Here is a 22,500-nt window from a genome sequence, read left to right as displayed (position 1 = left end):
GTTGCTGTTTGGCCACCAATATTGAAAATATAGATTCCCATGCAAAAATAACACAACCTACAATGTTCACTGAGATGATTACCTATCTCAAGTAAGCTCAAAGTCTCTGCAAATGAATTCTGTGTAGTGTAATGAATTACATTAAAAGCTGTCTGGAGGATCGCAAACTATAAGGTTGTGTACTTTAGAACAAGGATTCCCAAACATTTTGATCTATTACTTCTTCAGAGAAAGAAAAGTCTACTTGTTTCCCATCATCACAGGTTGCACTGAGTTGTGATCAGTTAGCTGATGGGGAACTTTTACTTCTTAGACTGATTTATTTTTATACATTTTAGAGGCCTGAGACAGTTCATGTGTATATGTTATACACAAGAAAAAAGCAGAAATTGGAATTAGAACAGAATTTTGTGTTGTATCTGCTTCCCATCTATTTCCCATCTAAAATCCCACAACCCCTAAGACTTACTTTGTGACCCCTAAGAAGGGTCCTGACCCATGAGTTGGAAACCACTGCTTTAGAAGCTGGTTTGCAGAAAACATTTGTATTTAATGATCTAAAACATCAAAACCCCAGCTATGGTCCCCCCATACAAGGAAACATCATAAAAACATTTTTCTCAGAGTAATAAACGGTCTGATAAATATTTGTGCTTCCCCAAAGCCAGAAACCAGTGCGCTGAACATGTGACATGAACAGAGACAGCAGAAGATACTTAAGGTGACACAGAAAGTGGCTGTACTGGTGGTTTAAAGTCAGTCCATCAAAACAATGGGAAAAAAAGGTGTTGCACTTGTCAGGTGAAACACAAGTAAATTACCTCCGACAGATTAACACCTCTAGAGGAACATGTTCTACCTTGTAATCACGGTCTGATAAATCGAAACAAGCCTTTCACATACCAGCAGGTACTGTATTTATTGTGCAATGTTTTCTCTGAATTATTTCAACCATGCTGATACTCTGCAGAGATAACCACCCAACAGAACACTTTCACCTCTTCTCCGTGGTGCTTCAGTAAGTGATGAGGGTGGTGATCAAACACAGAGGCATGTGTGAGGTAACAAAGCATGTCTGTCTTTGAAAAAAAGCTTTTAATTAAGAGTCAACACCATGTGATTTTACTGCTGCAGATTTTTAAATTAGTTAACACCATCATGTTTGATTAGGGTTAGTCAGTCACAGTGTTAGGAGCGTGATTACGTTGTCTGAATAGGAACTGAGATCAAAGCTCATAGAACAGAAGTGATCAAATGAAGAGGGAACAGAGAAACCAAAGAAGACGACATCCTGTGGTGCCAACGCCCATGGCAGGGTGGCATTATGTGGATGAGTCACAAACACGCTCGTGACTATTTCAGACTCTAAACAGAGAAGTGACATAAACCTTAAAAGCAGAGACAAACTATTTAATTCAATCATGAACATGAATTTGCATCCAGGCTGAGTATGTGTGATGAAAAAAGAGAAAAAGCATTGTCCTGTAGAACACATGTCCTGCAACAAACTGTTTGCATGTTAACTGTTATACAAAAGCTGCACTTGACATTCCACAACTCAAACCAGTGAAATACATGACAAAGACAAGCCAACTTTACTGATCCCTCTTACAAATAATGTGTTTGCTTGGGTGAGTTTTGTAGCCTGGAGCGGCAGACAGAGATGTGGATGTTTCCTTTCATCCTCAGAGTCAAAGAAACTCTTATGATGAGGTGAGAGATATCAGGTCTCCAGAAAGAACATTGTTTGCACATCGCAGTGTGGCTGCGTGATATCTGCAAATCATTGGTCTGTTATTGAATAATGCAACTGTAACACATAGAGGGAAATGTATTTGTAATATAATTTAGATTTGTCAGATAGTTTGAAATGCAATAGTTTGAAGCAATGAAGTGCAATAGTTTGAGAAAACAACCAGTCATTCTGCAAGTAAAGTTATATTTCACTTCTTCAGTGTAACAGGCGGCCTTTCTTCTGAGCTGCAAAGATGCAGATCAGAAGTTACCTTCTGAACCAAACTAGTAATATGAAAGCAAGTACTGTCAGACATCTTACTGCTTAGTCTTTGGTCACAAAATGGGTGTCAGTACAGTTGACCAATAAAATGAGGAAAGGCCATGACACATAAAGGGGCGTGGCCCGTTTGATAAAAGAGAGGCAGAAGACCACTGCAGACAAAAGTAGATTCTATGTTCTAGACATAGAATCTACTTTTATACATTTCAGCTATACTATAGAGCAACAATGAGCTGTGGTGAAAGTTTTCTAAATTTCTGAATCAAAGTATAAAACTTCAGCCAGTACTACTGAAATGATGTAAAGTCAATGACAAACTCTACCTTTCCTGTGATCCATGGCCTTGAGCATCCCCTGGTAGTAAGATTCCTCTATGAAAACCCCGTCACTACCCACACTGTCAGAGGAGTAGTTTCTGAATCTTTGCTCCATCGCCATGCTGGAGTTAACTCAGTGATAAAAAAAAAACAGAAGCCACTGCAGGTTCAGATGTTGTCTACTTTATGAGACTTCTTCTTATGGCCTGCAACACTGCTTCAGAGTGTGTGATCCTGTAGTTTAGTGGGAGTGTTCAAGTCACTGATTCAGATTTCCTCCCTTTTTTCTTCCCTTTGCTGTCTCTGACATTCTATGCTGCTATTTTTTTTTCACCAGCTCTTGCAAAATGCGTGCCTGCGGGCAACAATGTCAGAAGCCGTCATTCACCACTGAGTGGTCTGTGGAGAGGGAGGGAAGATTCTCCCCCTGGCCCTGCCCTCTTATATACACCCCGACCCCACCTCACTGAAGACCACTCCCTGAGCATCCAACGAAAACAGACCTCTGCATTGATTACATGCAAATGCAAAGATATGTAGACCTTAAGTAATATTTGTGTGTATCTGTTTATGTTACAGTTGGACTGATTTTCAGACTCTGCTACTTGTCTTAAAATCCCAAACTTATTGCTGTTGCATGTTTCAGCTTAACTACAAATTGCACATACTTTACATTTTATTGTTTTAAATATATACCCCTGGTGTGACTTCATTTCACAACTTGTCAGTTGCTTCTTGTTGTGCAATACTCCTGTGATCCATGACTTTGGCAGTCAAACTGAAATACTTTCAGTAAAACACAAAAACAAATTAGGTTGAACGTTTTCTGAGCTTTTGAGCAGAGCTTTTGAAGGCAATGCGTTTCTACAGCTGCTCCCAAATAATATCCTTAAACACACCTCCTAAATAGTTACTGCAATAAAAACAAAATAAATTTTCTAAATAAAAAAGGTAACTAAATGTTCAAATTAGAAATCTATGGCAAGTTCCAAGCAATGGCTGCCATTGGAAGAAATTAAATCAATCAACTATAAAACATGTTGGCATTCTTTGGAGAATCATTAGCATTAATGTAATATAGTCAATTTATACTAAGCAGTATGGCCCCTTTTGGTCACTTTTAACAAGAGACTCAGCTCAACTGCCAACAATGACAATGTTTAAGTTTATGGAGCGTGTAGGGATATCATCATTAGAGAAAGGTTAGAGGTCAGGATAAGCTGCAGAGGTCTCATTACAAAAAATTCCTAAGTCTGAAATCCTATCTTCCTTCCAATCCTATCTCAGTTTAAGATAACATTTAGGTATTACAGAAACATGTTTCCTAACTGCATTTAGGAATCTTATCAGATAAGAGTTTAGCTATTACAGAACTGTCCTAGCTAAAGAATTTCCTAAGTTAAGATGGCATAAACCCTGTCCTAAATTCAAGAAAACTGCCAAAAATGGCAGCACCCCTGTTGTTAGGTCTGTATGACAATTACAGTGAATATGGGGAACGATATAGACACCAAAATATCATGACTGGAGGGCAAACTGTATGATGACGCTTTGAATTTCGTGAACTATTTATTAATGGTATATATCAACTCCCAAGAGCAATTAATTTTGAATTTGAGCAATGTCCTGCGTCCATTTAAATCTTTTATCCTAGGCCGATACTTTGTAAGAAAACTTCCCAAAAATGGTGGGGTTTCTACTCCTCCACGATTAATGCCTCTGACTCAGCACATAAATGAATGCTAAAATTTAATGCCTATCTCTACTTGTTGATTATAGCAGCTAGCTAGCTAGAAGTGAGACAGCAGCTTTCAAGGATATACGCTGTATCATATATGCTAAACATCGATACAGGCATGAGTGTCTGGTTCTAGTTAGGATTTCTCAAGTAAGAACTGAAACACTTTAACAAGGGCTTAAACCCAGATCATCTTACTGCAGGAAAAAAAATCTAGCGCGTGTCAAGAAAGGATCAAGAAAAGGGACCGTTCCCTCTTTCAGACAAAGCTGTCCAGAAACGCTCCACTGGAGCCTGTTAACCCCAGCTGAACTCCATATGCACAAACGACTAGTCACCGGTGGGTGGAAGAAGGCTGGACATGCCACACAACACCACCAAGCCTCAATGAAAAGCCTGTTCCTGAGCACAGACTAGACCAGGCCAGGAGGCAGTAGAGCCAGGCAGTGGAAACTCCGTCCTCAGCCATTTTTCGACATGGTACAATCACAAGAAAACCTCGAGCATGAGCGCTCTTCCTCCATCAGGACACAATTACAGGGGAAACTGGCACCGAGGGTTTTGTTTCTGTACATGACAGAGAAAGAGCAGACGTTTGTCTTGGAGGGAGGTTGTCCACAGGAAAGAAACCAGCAGCAGGAAGAATAGAAGCATTTAAAGATCTCTAATGAGAACAACCTGCGGGACTAAAACTTTTATTTGAAGCATTTGGTTTGGATTATTTTTCTTAGATGAATATCCAATCTTGAATATAAGCTTCTGTCGAGCCGGTAACGCGAACTGACAAAAAAGACAAGAGGTAGTGAGACTTGGCTTTCAAAAAAATTGAGTAACCACACTGCTGCAGAAAATTATCCCAGACACAAAGCAGCTATTGTGGCTCCGTGTGAGAATATGTGCATGAGTGATAAAAGAAAAGGAGAATTGTTACATCTGCATCTTTTTTTCATGCAATAAAACTCAAACTCAAACTCAAACACTCAACAACACAAAACACACCAATTCTCTTTTGCACTCTAGGAATTCAGGTGCTCTAAACTAGCTATGTCCCATTGCACCAGGTACCCGTAACCCTTCGGAGCATCAATTTTCCATGCAGATATGGCTGTAAAGGAGAGAGATTTTTTGGATGCCTACACGGGGAGGTGGCTTGTCGGGACTTGAGAAATGGAAGCTGCTGATATTTCAACTCCACCAGACCTGAACTAGACGTTATAGGCTGTGTATGTGTTATCAAATCCAAGTATCTACATTTTGACTTGCAGTCACAAAGGACAGACAGCAGTCACATATTCTTTAGTTTCTCTAGACACAGCAAAGTTAAATGTGTAAAAAAAACAACATATCATTGTTGGCCAGAAGGTGTATAAAAATATAATTTGTGCAAAGGCTTATAAACTGCAAATTTCTAACTGTACTTTTATCATTGTTGCAGTGATGTGCAGCTCCCAAAACACAGGATGCAAATTTGCTGATTTAAAAAGGTCATCATGTAATCAGACATTTCAGTAAGAGTAGTTTTTATTTTTTTAGTTAAAACCCAATTTTGCATGATGTTCAAAAAGTGACAAAGAGGCACACTTTTTCTGTGACATCATTATGTGATTTTTAAAAAAGTATCAACCACTATCAACAACTTGTTGGTACATCTGCTAGGAGTTTTATGATTACAGGTCTGCCACGAGAAGCATGCAAGTCTATGCATTCCTCCTAAGGGCGCGCCCACCCTCCTCACAGACACGGGAGCCGCCTCTCTGCGATAACACCACCTAGCCCAAAGAGCTGTCGGTTCATCTGCGCAAGTGATAGCATGCGATGTCAGTCCCACTGAGGACAGGAATGTTAACCAGCACCACGTATCAGCTGGTCAGCAGGTCCTGATAGGGTTTTTGATAGAAGGGATAATGGTATGAAAGTCGGACAGGTTCAGAAAGGAACTTTGCCAAGGTGAGGAATGGAAGCCCCAGGGCATTAAGGGGCAATTCCAACCAGGAGCTGGCAATGAAGAGGGCATGAAAGCATGCACTACCTAAAAGTAAGACAGAGCTCTCTGTCTGTTATTATAACAGTGAGGAATTTATTCTTTTTCAAAAACAAACTCAGCTGCTGATAGGGGGGGGGGGGGGGGGGGGCTTGGGGAAAAGCAGAGGGAAAATAAACTCATTGAACCCAACAAGAAACAACTGAGGCATTTCTTGGGCACTTGTCCAACTTTAAAGTTGTCGCTGAAGTTGCCCACATTATGTCTTCTCACATTATAAAGGGCTGGTGACTCCAACTCACTTTTAGTATCATTTGCAGGGAGTATGTACTCAAAAACATGTATAATTAGCCACACATGGTGTTTACAATCTTGTGGTTATGAAAATGACTAGATAATCGCTGGATTTATGATCCTCAGATGTGACAGCCAAGGCCAATAAAAGAGAAGTTGATGTTATTGCTCAACACCATTTGTCTCCCTCTTCTGTTGGAAAAGCTGCACTACAAAACATGATAAAAGTTTGAAAATGTAAACTACTATAATCCATTTTAAAGTCTAACGAGTAGCTGACAGCCTTCTTGGCTCTGAGTCCCTAATGTGAGTTCAGACTACTGTTAAGAAAATCCAAGGTCCCATAGGGCCCTGCAGTTTTGACTCATGGTCACTTTTTAATGTGGGAAGAGTGATTTGTGAGAACGGCTGCCATGACAACATGGCAAATGCACACAGAGGCTGCAAGTACATCAGTGTACTGTTTACAGAGCAGCGGTTTTGGCCACTAAGCTCTAGAGAAGTCTTATTTTAAGAGAAAAAAAAACATTTTCTCACATAACAGCACTTAAACGTCAAAGTCCATGGAAATACAGGCATTTAGAAGACCTGATCAATTATAGATAATCTTGGGCACACATTCAGAGGATAGATTAACAAACGTTTACCACAATTTCTATTCACATGATCATATCAAGAGGCGAGATACAGAGACACACGTTATTAAAGATAATCAAACACTTGCTCTTCAGACTAAAGACCCCCCCCCCCCCCCCCTTTTAGTTTGTGCCAGAATAGCCAAGGTTGACATATTCAAATTACTAGTTTCGCACAACCAACAGGCCAAAATTTAAACTGAAAAATGTTCAGTAGCTGTAGCTGAAAAACTGGAACTGGATACATTGTTGGCCTTTTTGCTTAAAAAAAATCTTTATTGATTATCAGTGTGGATGCTGCCTAATTTTCTGTAGATCAACTAATCGATCAATCATTTCAGCACTACATCTCTGTAGAATCTGCTCTGTGGGAGGGGAGGCAATAAGGACACTGTCATCACTGATAATGCTCATATACAATATTATTTTTGAGTCAACTTCTATAAAAGTGCAATAAAAGTGAATTAATAATAAGTTCAAAAAATATCGCAAATCTCCAGTACACCCACTCCTTTGACCCTTGAGGCTTGTTGTATTGTGGGTGGAGGCACGGAAAAGGTTAACATCATCACCATCAGCACCCCAGCAGCCCCTCCCAACCAGAACCTCCTCTTATTACAAGCACAAGAGATGGAGACAGCGGCTGAGCGCTCAGACCTACCTGCGCAGCACATTCTGCTGTACAGATGATGCCCCACTTCTCCGCAGCTCATTTCATGAATGTAATTGGTTCGTCGATATAAAAGTTCCCACTCCGGGCCGCCGCACCAAGACGGCACAGCAGCGCGCATTGTATCCTCCACTCCAGCCATCCTGGCGTGTCTCTCTGCCGCGCGTAAAAGCAAAGCGCGCTGTACTTTCTTGAAAACGCCCCCTGACTCGCGTATTTCTCGTGCGTGGTACCAGCCCTCAAAACTTGTCTTTCTCCTCTATCCGAGCCACATGGAGGGGGAAAAAAATACGAAGGGTCGTGTCAGATTACAGACTCTTTGTCCCAAGCCCAGCCCACATTGATTCTCTTTAGTGAGATTAACTGGAGAGCTCTCCGCTGCTCCATCCTGCTCTGTTGTCGCCTTCGTGCACAGCGCGTAACAACGAGCTGTGCCATTAAAGCGCGCCTGGGAGGGACATCCTCAAAATACACAGACCGAAGGGGCGTGCAGTATGTACTGCCGAGGACTACACGCTACGTGCCTATTTTAGCATGTATGCTGTGTGTGCTTCTCCAATGATTGCCTAACCCCCAGGACCACAAAATGCAAAGCAGAAACTAGAGTAACTTCTGGGAAGACATTTGTTTTGTAGCCTAATTATTACAATCAGTGAGAAACGCTCCTTTCTGTTGTCTCACTGTGGGTAATCACTGCTCACAGCAGGGCAGAGTGCAGGTTTGACAGCCGTTTTTCCACGGCAATAACTCATCAACCCCACACCCCTCCTCCCCACACACACACATTTACAACAGCTGCGGGTCAAACGTCAACAGAGTTGTTTGTTTTCTCCTTTTCTATGAGTATTGAGAAATTCTTCACATTCACAAGCAGGTATAGGCTCATTTCCAAATAAAGGCAGCCAACAACCCACTGTGACAATAAATGCATTTTATGTCATGCAATTAAAAGTCTTTTATTAAAGGGCAGTGGTACAGTCTGACTATATGAAGGTTCAAACAATAAAATAATACCAGTAGAGCACTTTAGTAACTTCAAGAAACAGTCTTTTGTAAATTTCTAGTCGGAACAAGCTGTATAATGATCAACATTTTTAAAAAACATAAGACTGCAAATATGTAATTCTTCTCCGCTGTTAGTTACCCAAGTTTCCTAAAAGTTAAGAATTCTTTATTAAGAGTAGAGACCTAGGATGCCACACATCAGTGTGCACGTGCACACACACAATATGAATACATGCTCTTCCTTAAATGTCTCCATTGTTCACAAAATTTTTAAAAGTTTGGTAAAAAGGAACCAACAACATTCATTACGCTTAATTATCCTTTAATGCCATTTCAAATTCTCTGTGGATGTTGCCAGTTAAAAACAGGTTTTCTCTGAACATGATATTCAAAGTAGGACTCCACCTGATTAACTCTCTGTATGACAGCAGAGCTATTCAACAACATTCAAATGTTCCAGCAATAACCACAGCCTGTGTTCAAGAGGAAGACAAGTGACTTTAGCCTTTGAAAACACCAATAAAAAGTAATAAATAAATTAATGAAATAACTGACTAAAAGTCTTACTAAATGAGTTTCTTAAAATAATTCGTAAGTCTTAAAATAATTAAAACTTTGCTTGATGGGGATACATGTGTCCAGATACTGGCAGCGGTAGTTGGCACCACTCTTCCTAAAAGGAGTGATCTAGATATTTTCACAAAGCGTGTCGGCGAGACACCCTCTGAAACATAAACACTGATAAGAGCCACCACATCGGCACACTGCGTACTGTGTGACAGAATACAAGCCTGTCTACGAGCAACGTTAACCACTAATAAGTTTTATGTTACATTGGCTATTGTGTAAAGCATGTTGGGACATGGTGGGTGTGCATTGTTTTCAACAATTGTGTCCTTTAATAACAGCATGATTTTTCACTTTTCACTTAAAGCAGAGCGCGCTGTCCTCCCCCCTCAAGTCTACTATTACAGCCACAGAGAAAGGAGACAGGGAAGTGAGTCACAGCTGCACACCATGAGCCAAAATCTAAACCTAATCCTACAGTGTATGTGGCATGTGGTTTAGCAGACACAGCCGCCAGTCTAGTGGGTCGTCCACAAACACTGTTGAAGATTTGGGTGTGGTTTCCTAAATGGTTTAGACATCCTCAGTGTTAAGGCTGATGTTGTAAAGTGAATAGAGCTTCAAAGAGCCTCATACTAAATCATTAATGGAAATCTCAAGGACAAACAGGGAAAGACAACAGGGGACGGCATTAAAGAGTGTTCAAGGAGAGTGTTCAAGGAGAGTGTTCAAGGAGAGGCCACAATCAACAGAAGCCTCTGGCAGAGCTCTTTAACATGTTTTAGAACCACATAATTACTCGTGCAAATGACTCTTAATCATCTGTGCACCATCACAGCAGTCAAGATTCCTTTAAAGTCCCGAGGATCAGTGTGAGGCCTCGTGAAGGAAAACTAAAGACCTCTTCCTGCAGTTTGTTATGACCGTCTCTAGGATACACAGTCCACCGTCCCCAAGTGTCGAGTTTACTACCATTAGCAAGCCGCCATGTGTGGCACTCTGTGAGCTTTTTTTAAACCTGGCTCCGGGCTTAAAACCCTTTTACCTACTTTCACCTTCCCACTGTGTCAAAGGCACCTTGTTGCTCCAGCAAACTATACTTCTAACTTACACAAGTGGACAAGCATCTTTACATCCAGCATGTGATGCTGCAGATGTTTGGATTTGTACCGGAGCTGTAATGTAAACAATGACCACGTTTCCAGACCGGCAGAAATCAATCGCAACACCTCCCTCCGCTGTTATAAATATATAATTCAAGTACAGACAGACGCTGGGGAGAGGGAATATGACCGTTCCTGATGTACAGGGTGTAGACTTATTGTCTGCACTGCGGCAAGTAGAGAGCTGAGAGCAGATCTCTTCAAATCAGTCAGACATTGACTGAAGGTAGAGATAGCACGCAGCCTAGTTTTGCAATACAATGTTGACCCGCAATTTACCAGTCAAACCACTCTTCAAGGCAACCTGTATTTGATCAGTACTGCAGCTGTGTGCAGTTTACAGAATATATTTACTCATGCTACACAGATAACGAGAGGAGAGGGAGATCAATCTGCTTTTTTATGATTTGCATATTAAGCCTTTTCATGGGCATTTTCCTTTTAGGAGAAAGTTTTTTGCAGTTACTTATCCTATCATAACAAACGCAGGCATGTCACTGTTGTGAAAACTACTCTTATCTTTTCAAAGGTGTGCCCTCCTTGACTTCTTTGAAAGGGATTGTTCAGTTTATTATCAGACCTAGACCACTGGGAGCGATAAGTACAGTACCTGGCTTCAGTTTAACAACCAACCATTTTGGGATGGTGTGTATCCTATTGCAATTACTTCACAGCTTGATTCATTTAAAGTGCAAGCTCCATGCAGGTAGAGGAGATATGATGTGACTTGGGGATACTTCATTGTCCAAAGTGAATTTACTGAGTTATTTCAGAGTGCCTGGTGGCTAAACTGGTTTCTTCCAATACTCTCAGAGACAGAATAAAAAAACTAACTGCAGACTGTCAGTCAGACATCCTTTAATTTGCGTCAGGGTGTGTCGCCTGCAAAGGTGTGTTAGACAGCCGCCATTGTGCTGTCCTTGCTTGCACTGTGTCAACAGTAAAATAGGCCTGAGTGGGGTGTGTCTGATGACATTCGAATGCCACAGATGCCTGCAGGTAACCTTCAGGCTGTTCAGTGGGTTAAAAAGAGAGTAATTATTATCCCCCTAGCAGCACATGTTTGGTATGTGAAGAGGACACGCTTATCTCAAACACTGAAAACATTCCAAGAAGTAACTGGTTGAACAAGCCTTTTAACAATACATGAGTAACTACAAATGAAGTTGTGCTACTCAATCGTCTGAATAGTCAATGGATTAAACTCACATCAAGTCACCCTAAGGGAGCCACTCAACTCAAGCCAGATCTCTACAAAGACAGGACGTGAATGAAATGATGTAGCAATTTTTTAAAGAGACTATTCAAGGAAAAACCCCAGCAGAGGAGCAAAGCTGCCGCTGAGCTGTGCAAATCAAAACTCTGACGAAGCCAAAATATCCCAGTCGACCAGAGATTTCCAGCTCCAACGTCATCACATTACAGCCAGCATTTACAGGGTTAACAGCAACATCTCTATACCACAGGAAACCGAGACGTGTGAGGGAAAAAAAAGAGGGGGGAGTGAGGAAGAGAGAGGAGTGTGCGGCACAAAAACGCACAGGACAAGAGAGAGCAGAGACGACGGGTGAGGACAGCCGGCAAAGAACTTCTTTTGATCTTCCTTCCTCTGTCACCTCTCCTGAAGTTAAGCCTTGCAGCGACGAGTTTACAGCTTTTCTTACCTTTCTTCTTGCGAACTCTCCACTGCCAGACAGCGATTAAGGTAACAATGTGTCCCACAACCACCAGGGCTGGGAACACATTTCCAGGGGGGCTTGCCGGCATCGGGCCTGGTACAAAGTGGAGAGTCCTGGGCTCTGAAGACAGGTGGGAGGGCTGGGGAGGGGGGTCAAAGGTGAGGGGGAGTGTTGGGAGGGGGGGGGGGGGGGGCAAATCCTAGGGGTGTGGTGCCATCCCGGACTTTAAAACAAGCGATATAGCCAAGTTGTCCGTGTCTTTTACGAGAGAGAGAAGAACGAAAAAGCACCCCTCCCTCTCCTCTCTTCTCTGTGACTCAGTCCTCCAGCAGAACTGGCCAATCTCCCTCCCTCGCTTCCTCCCTTCCTCCCTCCCCCTTTCCCCTGTACTTTACTCTCTCTTTCTTTTCTACCTACTCCTCCTTGTTATTTTATGTTGTACTTTTTTAAAAATTAGATCTAATTCTTCCAGCGCAAGAAACTTTGCAGCCCTGACAGTTAAAAAGAAGTTTTGTCCTCTTCCAAGGCTCAAGTGACTCCACTGGTTTTGCCCTACAGGAACTGGCTCACTGCTTTCCTCTCTCGCTGCAGCCTATCTGCTGGAGTTAATAATATATGAGGCTGTTTTGTGTGGCACACACACACACACACACACACACACACACACACACACACACATTCACTCAGCTCAGCTTTGATAAGAAACAAAACTAAGCGCATTTGAGATCCACCTTCACTCAGTGTCAAAGTTTCCAACTCATTCACTCCACAGGACTTTCTTTCAACCACTGAATCCCCTTGCAGTTATTTTCCATCATAGTTTACGAGTCACAGATCACCCAAGGCCAAACCCTTCCTCCTTTTCCAAATGTTTATACTGAAGCCATGCGTACCCAGTTTATTTTCCCCTCACAGAATAACCAGCACTATAAATTCATCCTTATTATGTAACTTCACTACGTTCCCCTAGATGCTAATTGCTTCCTTATGCTTGAACAGCATAACCAGTGCCTATAAGCTTCCCAGAAACCTATTTAACTGGATACTGTTTTACCACCAACTGTTTTAAAAATCTCCAAAATACCAACAGCTTTTCTAACCGGCCGTTCAGGCCCTGTTATTAAAACATTGAACAGCCTTGAGGAAAAATGTCTGCTCATACTAGACTGAGCTCTTTCTGACAATGTCACTCTAAACTCAGTCAATTACACATTCTCAAACATATCAGTCAGCTGTAACTACAACTACTCATTATATAATCTCCAATAAATTCCTGTCTGCGGGATCTTCTCTCATAATTATAACTTACACACAGCACAACACCTGCTTGCATCACTGTTCAAGACATCAAAAACATCTCGCTGTAGGCAAAACAGCATCTCTGCCTGTGCTTCTGTTGTTTGAGCATCAGTTGGTGTGCACTAGAAACAGTGTAACTTTCATCTCCAAAACAGAGCAGAAACCCAACACCTAGACACACATTGAAGGCAATGCAATTCCACACGCCAACCGTGCTCCATAAAACAAGCAGAAATAGAAGTCGCAACCTAGACCTCAGCCCGCCTTTGACAGTGTCAATTTATGTATAGATGAGAGTTCAAAATAGTCTGATGATGTTACAGGCCTTTCACAGACAAAAACTAGGCATGTATGACTGAGTTGAATGAATGAATGAATGCATTTAAAGTTGCCTCAAAAGTCAAACAGTTGGAAACAGAGACTAAAGTGGACTTGCTATAAAGAATAAAGGGTGATTGTAACGAAGCGATTTAGTGTCACTGAGGTGTTGGCAGTTCATTTGGGTGGGACCCTATATGATCCTAGTTTGAAAATGTCAACCAAATGCCCAAACTCTCTGAAACTGGCAGCTCAAATTGCTAATTAGTCACAGGGAAGACTGAGCAAAGGGAAACCAAGGGAGCAGTAGAGATGTCTGGAATGAATTAATTCCACCACTCCTTCAGGGGAGGAGTCAGCCCACTCCCACTCTCTTCACATGGTATGTGTTTGCTCAATGTTTCCCAGATTGTGACACATTCTCCGCATACCCACATGTAGGTAAAATAGCCCAGCTTCACATTATAACATAGTCTGTTCAGGAAAAAGTTATTTTGATTTCAGTAAAATGCTTCAATCACTAATGGCAAAGAACTCCTGATAAGCACAGGTATTAAGTGAACAATGACAAGAATGCCAGAGATGTTTTTAATCTGCAGTCTTTCTAAAACAATACTGGTGCTGGGAGTGGCAATGTCCTTAGATGACATGCAAAATGCAACACCATTAAACACTAATTAATATATTCCTGTGATAGCATCCCCAAATGCACTGATACAGAGTTTAAAATTATATATTCCTGTAAAAAGTAAACCTACCGTCTGGTGGTCCTGAACAGAAACAGCAGCATAAGTCCATCTTTGCTCAGCGTCTTCCCAACTTTTAGAGAAAATACTGAACTGCCGGGGAGTCTAAACTGACCTCACGACATTGTGTTCTGATCGAAACCCGGGGGGCGTGCTAAAAAAGCACAAAGAAAAAAAGGAAGAGAGAAGAGGAGGCACGGCTGGGAAGTAAAAACTAGACAGCGTTGCGAGTTTGACTTAATTTGTGAGGCTTTCCTCAGTGGAAACAGCATCTCATGCCTGGTGGTTTCTGAGCGTCACTGGATGAAGTCCATGTGCAGGGCTGCAGAAACTCCCAGGGACACATTCACATTTTCTTACAGATTTAGACAAAGAGCGGAAAACATGACTTTTGCCAGGAAGCTACTGTTAACAAAGGCTTCTCTGTGGAAGACATAAAAAAGTTGGAGACAGTGCAATTATGCCCCCATGTCCACATGATATGGATCATACCGCTACAGCAATTGATTTAATAAAAAGACAGTGAGAGCTGGAACATTTTATAATATTAGAAAATAACATTATATAAATGTATTGCATCTTTTTGGCCAAAATCCTTAATCTTATTATGATGTGCTGAACTGTGATTTAATTAACTGAGTATTATATTATGACTAACGAATAAAAGTCTATTTGATTGATCAAATGATTCACTGTTTCTAGTTTCTCAAACATGAGGATTTTCTACTTTTCTCTTTTTTATATAATTTCCAAGTTGAAAGTCGTCCAAGTCGTTTTGGACTGTTGATCAAACATCATGTGCACTCATCTCTTGTTATTTTTTTTTGTTTTTTTTTCCATTTTATGGACTAAATAATTTATCCAAAAAGTATCAATAAAGAAAAAAATCATTAGTTGCAGTCCTCCAGATAATAGCAATACTATGCAAAACTGAAATACTAGGTTTATTAAAGACAACATACATTCTTTTAAGATACATTCTGTGTATCTTAGAAACAGGTTATGTATTATTCCACAGCCAACCCAGGCCTGGTACTTCACCGTGATGCCCTGCATTCACACATAACAATCTGGTGCAGGGGAGAGACATGGAGGAGCCAGTCATGAGCCTTCCTGCAGCCCACACCCCCTTGGATTTAACACCAAGGAATATGATCCTAGACACTGCCAGGCAGCGTGGGTGGTGACTAACTCAAGGTCTTCAGTGTAAAGTTCTTAACTATAACTGGCTTCACTCTCATTCTCTAAATAAACACGTGCTGTACATCTGGGATCAGAATAAATGCAATTCTGTTAAAACTAAATCTTACAAACTAAAACTAAAACAATGTGTTATCGCTTAATGAGGCACAAAGCCCTGTGCTAGATTGTTATCTGATACACTGGCAGTGACAGACACACCCATACCTGCTTCATCCTCTTTGGTCCTCTACACAAGCTGGGATTCACCATAAAGTATTTCTGTGCTGACACCTTTTGGTAAGAAGACAGAACTGTTCGTACAACAAAGACTTCCTACCTTGGCCGTGTTGAATCAAAGCCTCCATGAAGTCTCTAGTGTAATTCATTTCCATTGTAGCTCAAGTAGTTTCTTGTTGATTTCTCTTTGTCACCATGTCACGTAATAACACATGAGACTGCAGGTTAATGTGTTGCTGTGGCTAGTCTATTCAAGTACAGAATGGTCTTTTTAAATGTTGGAGTTTATGTTCATTGCAGGCTGGGCTAAAACACTCACAGATGAAAGGTGGCAACTGCCACATGTTCTCTTCTGGACTGCTTCTGCTGCCTTGCCCTTCTTGGGGAGGCACAGACAGGAAAAGCTGAGTGTGGCTTAATTGAACTCACATTGCCCAGTCTCTGCTTAGTCATATATCAGCCCTGACAATGGAAAGTTCTCAGGCAGGCTGAGTATTAAGGTAAAGGCTGACAGTTAAATATGTGGATTAAGAGGAAGCACTGATCATCATTAAGCTAACATCTTGTGTCTTGTCTTCATAAATATTTATATGAGAACTGAGAATAGGAAATGCTGCATGTAAAGTAAGATGAAAAGAAAATGACATATTGGTTAGGTGTCCTAACATGCAGGATGTAAATAATGCGCAATACAGTAGCAGGACAGTATTTAAAGCTGAATACTTTTTCTCCAGCAGATGGCAGAATTAACTGCCAGTCATCCATATACAAACACAACTTAATATCAACAATATCTACATACAGTATACCAGAGGTCTGAGTCTACGGGCTTACCCTCAGACAAAGGAACCCCCCCCCCTTTAATTTGCTTCCTTAGTTTTGCTCAATTCTTGGTTGCCTATGGGATCATGATTATATTATTTGATCCCATAGACACACACATTTAGGCTATTCTATGTGATCTCCTTTAGATATCTAATAATAATACAATCACTGAACCTCCCTTGAAACAGTTTAGAGCCCCCCTGAGGAGGCCTGCCTCCCACTTTGAAAACCTCTGCAGTATACTATATGGAAAGTGAAAGTTTCATTAGGTTAAATAATCTGCAGATTTGTTCATGGATTTAATTCTGCACAAGACATGAAAAAAGACAAGGGCTTGAATACTCTATATTAATAAAAATAAATCAAATATCTACAAAATGTTATGTATGTATATTTATTTACGTAATTAGACGTAATTAAAGCTGATTTACAGCATGTAAAGGTTCCCATGAGGATGCTGGACAAACTGGATGTATTTCATGTGTAAGATAGACTATGTACTTGGAACAAAAATATATGCATTACTAAACCAACGGTCTCCTACCCCTGACTGACAGATGCAGCCTAGTCACAGCTTTCTGTTTGACTTTTCTCCCAAACCTCTCACAGAAAGCACTTGTAAATATTTACAGTGTAGATAAAACAGAGCAGTATGAGCATCACAGGCCACATTAAATATAGGGAAAGAGAGGGATTCCTTATTTGAGAATTCTTATTTGCTTTGAGTTTTAGTTTCAGTTATACCATATTTAATTAGTGGATCTGGGACACAGTAAATCAAATAAGTGAACACCAATTCTGCAAATGGCTTTGTGTACTTCTGGCCTGCACACAAGGCCCCTTTTTAACACTGAGAATGACTTTTACATTTACATTCACTCATTTGGCATTTATCCAAAGCAACTTACATTTGAGGAACAAAAGAGCATCAACAAAGCATCAAATACAGCACAAGATCTACAAGTGACAATACATACTAGTAAGAGCAGCAATAAATACCAGTAAGAGCTAATAGCACATATCAGATCAATGGGGTAAATACCTAGGTGGAGAATCTACTTAAATCAATTATGGGATTTGTATGTGAGATCCTTATGTAGATATAAAAAGTGATATAATACTAATAACAAACACTTAATATTTGGTCATGCAAGCAAGCCAGAGGTTGGCACAACTCTTCATGCATCCAGTAATATCACACCTAATTGGCAGTCTGGTTGTTATTTAGCTGTATGGAAAATGACAAGACCATTACTTGTATTGTTAGATGATCAAATTATCCCTCTTTCAACCTCCCAAACACAAGCCGTGCCCATAGCAACGCCCAGATAACAACTGCTACAGACAAGATAAAAAAGAGGGGGAAACAGAAGAGGAGGAGGAGGAGGAGGAGGAGGAAGAACTAAAAAAAGCTCAAACCTTCCAGGAAGTCGGGCCAGACCCTCTGAATATCCTGTTCCTTCCCTGGGTCCTCTGTAAGGAAGCCCTGGTTTTCTTGAAGCAGAGTGGTCTTCAGGGCCACAACCGCACCCTCTGAAGGGACTACTTGGTTGGGACAGTCTGCCTCAAAGGCTGCAATGGAGGAGGTCTCCGAGTCGCCATGAAACCCAGAAATGGTTTTCATAGGAATGGTGTTCTCTATGACTTTATGGGTATCCTCCATATCAACAATTTCATAATCCACCACTTCTTCCTCTGTCAGGTCTCTGAAAGTGTCTGTGTCTGTTGATGAAGGGGTTCTTGAGTCATGGTCAGGATCAGACTTAGGGGTCTTCGCTTTGGTCACAGGGCCGAAAGACTCAACATTCACCTGTTTCATCATCACAACATCATATGGCAACTTCTCAACTGTGTCTTCAGTTACCACATCAGCTTCCTCAAGAACACCTCTGTCACCTTTAACATCCTGTTGTTCTTCTTTTTCAGTAAACACTGCCAACAAAGGAATAGTTTGCTGGTCCACCACTGTCTGTTCAACCTCAGGTTCAACTTCCCGTACTATCTTTCCAAGTACCTTCAAGGCTAGACTGGATGTTTCTCCTTTCGTCACATCTGAGAACAATTCGTCTGTGAGCTCCTTAATCGTAGCCTCCAGTAATTTCCCACATCCAGACTCTTCAAAGGCTGCAGGTGGGTGAGCAGCAGTGATCTTAACAACTTTCTGCTGGACTTCCTTCACTGGGCCACAAGGAGTCCTTTGACCAGTTGGCACCTCTTCGGAAAACTTTGAAGAAGAACTGAAAACTGAAGAAGAAATGGGTAGCTTGGCCTCCTTGACTGAGTCAGGACATCTGGTAGCTTTATCCTCTGAGGGGAGACAAAAAGATCCAAAAACTTTTCTGTTACCCTCATTGGCCCAACGTTCCTCTCCTCTGCAGAAATTCTTGACTCTCTTAAAAAAGGTCTGGGTCTGAACACCAAGCTGGCCAACTGATGCATCATACTGGTTTGAGCCTCTGAAGCTTTTTGGAGGCCTCATAGATGGTTCTCTCTCTTCTCCAACTCTCTTGTGGCGGTACATGTACCTGTCCATCCCCGTCTCCAGGCTTTCTCTTCCATCCTTAGATTGAGGGATGTACGGTGTGGGGCCTTTCACTGTATGGACTCGAGCAGAGGGTGCAGGCCGACGAACAGGTTGAAGGTGTGCAGGCATGATCTCCGGTGGCAGGTGCAGGTATTTTCGCAGGAATGCAATTCCTTCGTTGGTAAGATAGTAATAGGCATGTTTCCAAACAAAAGTCTCTCTGACACAGCCCTTAGATTTGAGAGAGCCCATGGCACGGATCACCTTTATATTTGTAACCCCGTTGACATCAGGGTGTATGGACAGTGGACGTTTGTCCTTCTTGGCCACAATGACGCCATCTCGAAAGAGAAGCTCATAGATTGCCCTCAGATCAGCTAAGGGCATCATCATTCCAGCCACCATTTTGACTTCTAGTTTTCTTTTAGCTCTTTGAGAACTCTTTTCTTGAAATATTTCTGACTACTACCACTTCAATATACAGTATTTGCATGCAGTAACGTCACACAAACAAAAAGAAAGCTGTCAAAAATCCTTCCTTCGGCATCAGTTTTGCTTCACTGTGATAAAAGATCTATCTACCAAATTGTCATCATGAGTCAGCATGGAGAAACAGCGATGCTCACAACCCCTCCTACCTTTCTCAGTCCCCAGTCGAAAGACAAACTGTTTGGACGAGAGGCGAGAGGGAAGAAAGGAGGAGAATCCAAAGGGGGTGTGTGCACATAGGATGAAAACAGAAACCAAAGGGATGAGAGGGAGCTGAGCAGAGAAGGTGACTCTGTGCGGCTAATGGGCATTACTGCTACAAACCAACCACTATCTCATTAGCCGGTTTTAAGCAACAATCCACCATATGAACAAGTTCGGCAGCTAAGATCGTCTCACATTTACTGACACATATAGCCTAGGTTTCTTTATGTAATTGGTAAGTATTAGGGAAGTAAATAATGTAGTTACTAATAATTCAATATTCCCATAGCTTGCTGATTACATAACTCATGATGGTTAGTTAGACACAAGCATAGACTAATAATCTCAGTGAGATTTATGTTATTCATATGTTCTCATTTACTTATGAGACAGCTAAAGCGCTATTAGCTTTGACACACATCAGCTAAGATTTCTGGCACTTGCAATGACAACATGATCTAGAAAAACTATTAATTATATAAGTGACACAAATACTTTTACAAAGTGTACTTTCATAAAACTTTACCCAATACATCTGATCATATATGGCCATACAGTAAAAGGTCAATGCAACAGAGAAAGTGTGGTGGCTGTTGGTGAATGGTCTGTGTCTAAAAAACGTCTAATAATGTAATTTTTTTTTTTTATGTAGGCCTACACTTAATTATATGTTGTGTGTTTAGCATGAAGGAACTACAAAATTCGTTTTTGTTATGCAGCCTTGTGCTGTATACTGACTAACAAACAACCGTGTACTTTGTAATAATCCACAATATATAACAAAATGACTGAATTAACAGACATTAGCCTACATAGCGCTTCTTGGTAGACCATTGAGAATTCATAAATTCACAAATTCATAGCAACTTCCTAAAAGCTTAGTGAATTACCACAGTCTCAAAATGTCTTTTAGAATTAAGGTGTTGTCATCTTGTATTTTGTTTTGAGATACTGTAATTTTGTAAATAATTTTGTAAACATTGTAAACAAGTAGAAGTGTTTCTCACCAATGGCAGACTTTTGTCTAATTAAAAAAAAGGTTTAATGCTGTAGAGTACTTGGTGAGATGGATATTTTAGCTTTTTAAATGACTGATACTACAATTGTATATTGTACTTAAACAATCATAGCTAGCAAGTTGCTAGTACTTTCTAGTAGTTTTTTCTAAACTGGATTCTGCATCCAATCAGATTGAACAATATTTTTGCCTAAATATTATATAACACTTTTAGAAATAAAGTCTTTATATACAGGTCTTTGCTTCGGAATTTAGCCTAGTCAGAAATATTTTCCATTGAACTATAAGATTAAACTACACTCAATAAGCATGTTATTATGCAAATATAACTTGAAGTATTTGCTTTTCAGTATTGCTAAATATTGGAGAGCACTCAGTAACATTACATCCTTTGTTTGGTGTAAAGATTTATAACAGATGGACTTGACTCTCAGATTCTAATCTACTGAGAAGGTTTGAGTAAAACTGATGCTCTGTTTTTAAAAAACAGGTCGGGTGAATCCAGAAGAGGAAGGGAGCAAACAGATAAAAAGGAAAATAATCGGATAGATGACACACAACCCGCTATCCACAGGCCTGAGGGGAAATTGCCATCTACACAAAACACAACAGAGACATCTGTAACAACTCTACAACTTTTAAAAGCACGACATCGATGGCATTTAAAAGCAAGGGTAGAATCTGAACAGCACTCTTTGTATGTTAAACTGCTGAAGGTGCACAACATAACATACAGCCAAAGTGACTATTCCTTTCTAAAGGTTGGAAGTTGTGTCAGTGACTTCTGTTATTTCTTTTGGAAAAACTAAACCTAAAGGTCAACCACTCACAGTACTTTGAGAGTCCGTATTCTCTGGTCTCCTTGATTTTCCCCCAACAGTCATAGCCCGCATCTCCAACCGGCCAAGTCTGCAAACCTAACTGGAAAAGCCATCAAGTCATTTCTTTCCCTTAAGAGAAGACAATTGTGCCTGTGTTTAATTCTATATTACTCAACATCCTCTGAGACTAAGCCATACTGGAAAGCAATATGGAGTCCAGGATAACTATGGTTGCCAGTTGGGCTAAAAATAGTAGAAGGTTTGGAAAATGTTTGCAGGGAATGGTGATTTATTTCCCCATTTGCCTTTAAATAAGGTGGTAGAGAACTGTCAGAACCTTTGACAGCTGTATTTTTATAATGTCATCCTATAATAAATATCAGAATAAAGCACATGCTACAGTGCCCTCTGCAGATCACATTAAGAGCCCCAGACTGTGCATAGTACCTAGTACAGGAAAAAGTGATGAGATAAGTGAGAATCTTCCACTTCTGCAAATACGGGAGAACATCTGGCAACACTGTACTGCTTCGAGATGTTGTCGTTCTAATAGTTCATCCCCTGCAACAATTTTATAATCCCCTTAATGAAAATCACCTTCAGCCTGTTTATTTATCACCATGTTTGTCAACAATATTTATGGGAAAGAGATTCCTGTTCTACTGGGAGCAATGTTTCATAACAAATCTGTGGGAGTAACAGCATGCAGAAAAGGCAGTAAGCTTAGTAAGGTCTCCAGCAGGTCTGGGTTAAACAGTATTAGCCAGAAAT

The 22,500-nt window shown here is 40.8% G+C and overlaps 1 protein-coding gene across 1 annotated transcript in view; it reads right to left on the bottom strand.

The window, feature by feature from the left end:
* The window catches only part of eppk1 (epiplakin 1), a 137,861-nt gene that overhangs the window by 51,425 nt on the left and 63,936 nt on the right, over window positions 1-22,500 (bottom strand). The window lies entirely within an intron of this gene.

This window comes from Micropterus salmoides, unplaced genomic scaffold (assembly GCF_014851395.1).
Source record: "Micropterus salmoides isolate LMB-PRFRI ecotype aquatic unplaced genomic scaffold, ASM1485139v1 Ms_hic_scaffold_17, whole genome shotgun sequence".
Taxonomy (NCBI): Eukaryota; Metazoa; Chordata; class Actinopteri; order Centrarchiformes; family Centrarchidae; genus Micropterus; species Micropterus salmoides.
Note: the sequence above shows the minus strand (reverse complement) of the source record. Positions and strands in the feature narration are given on the sequence as shown.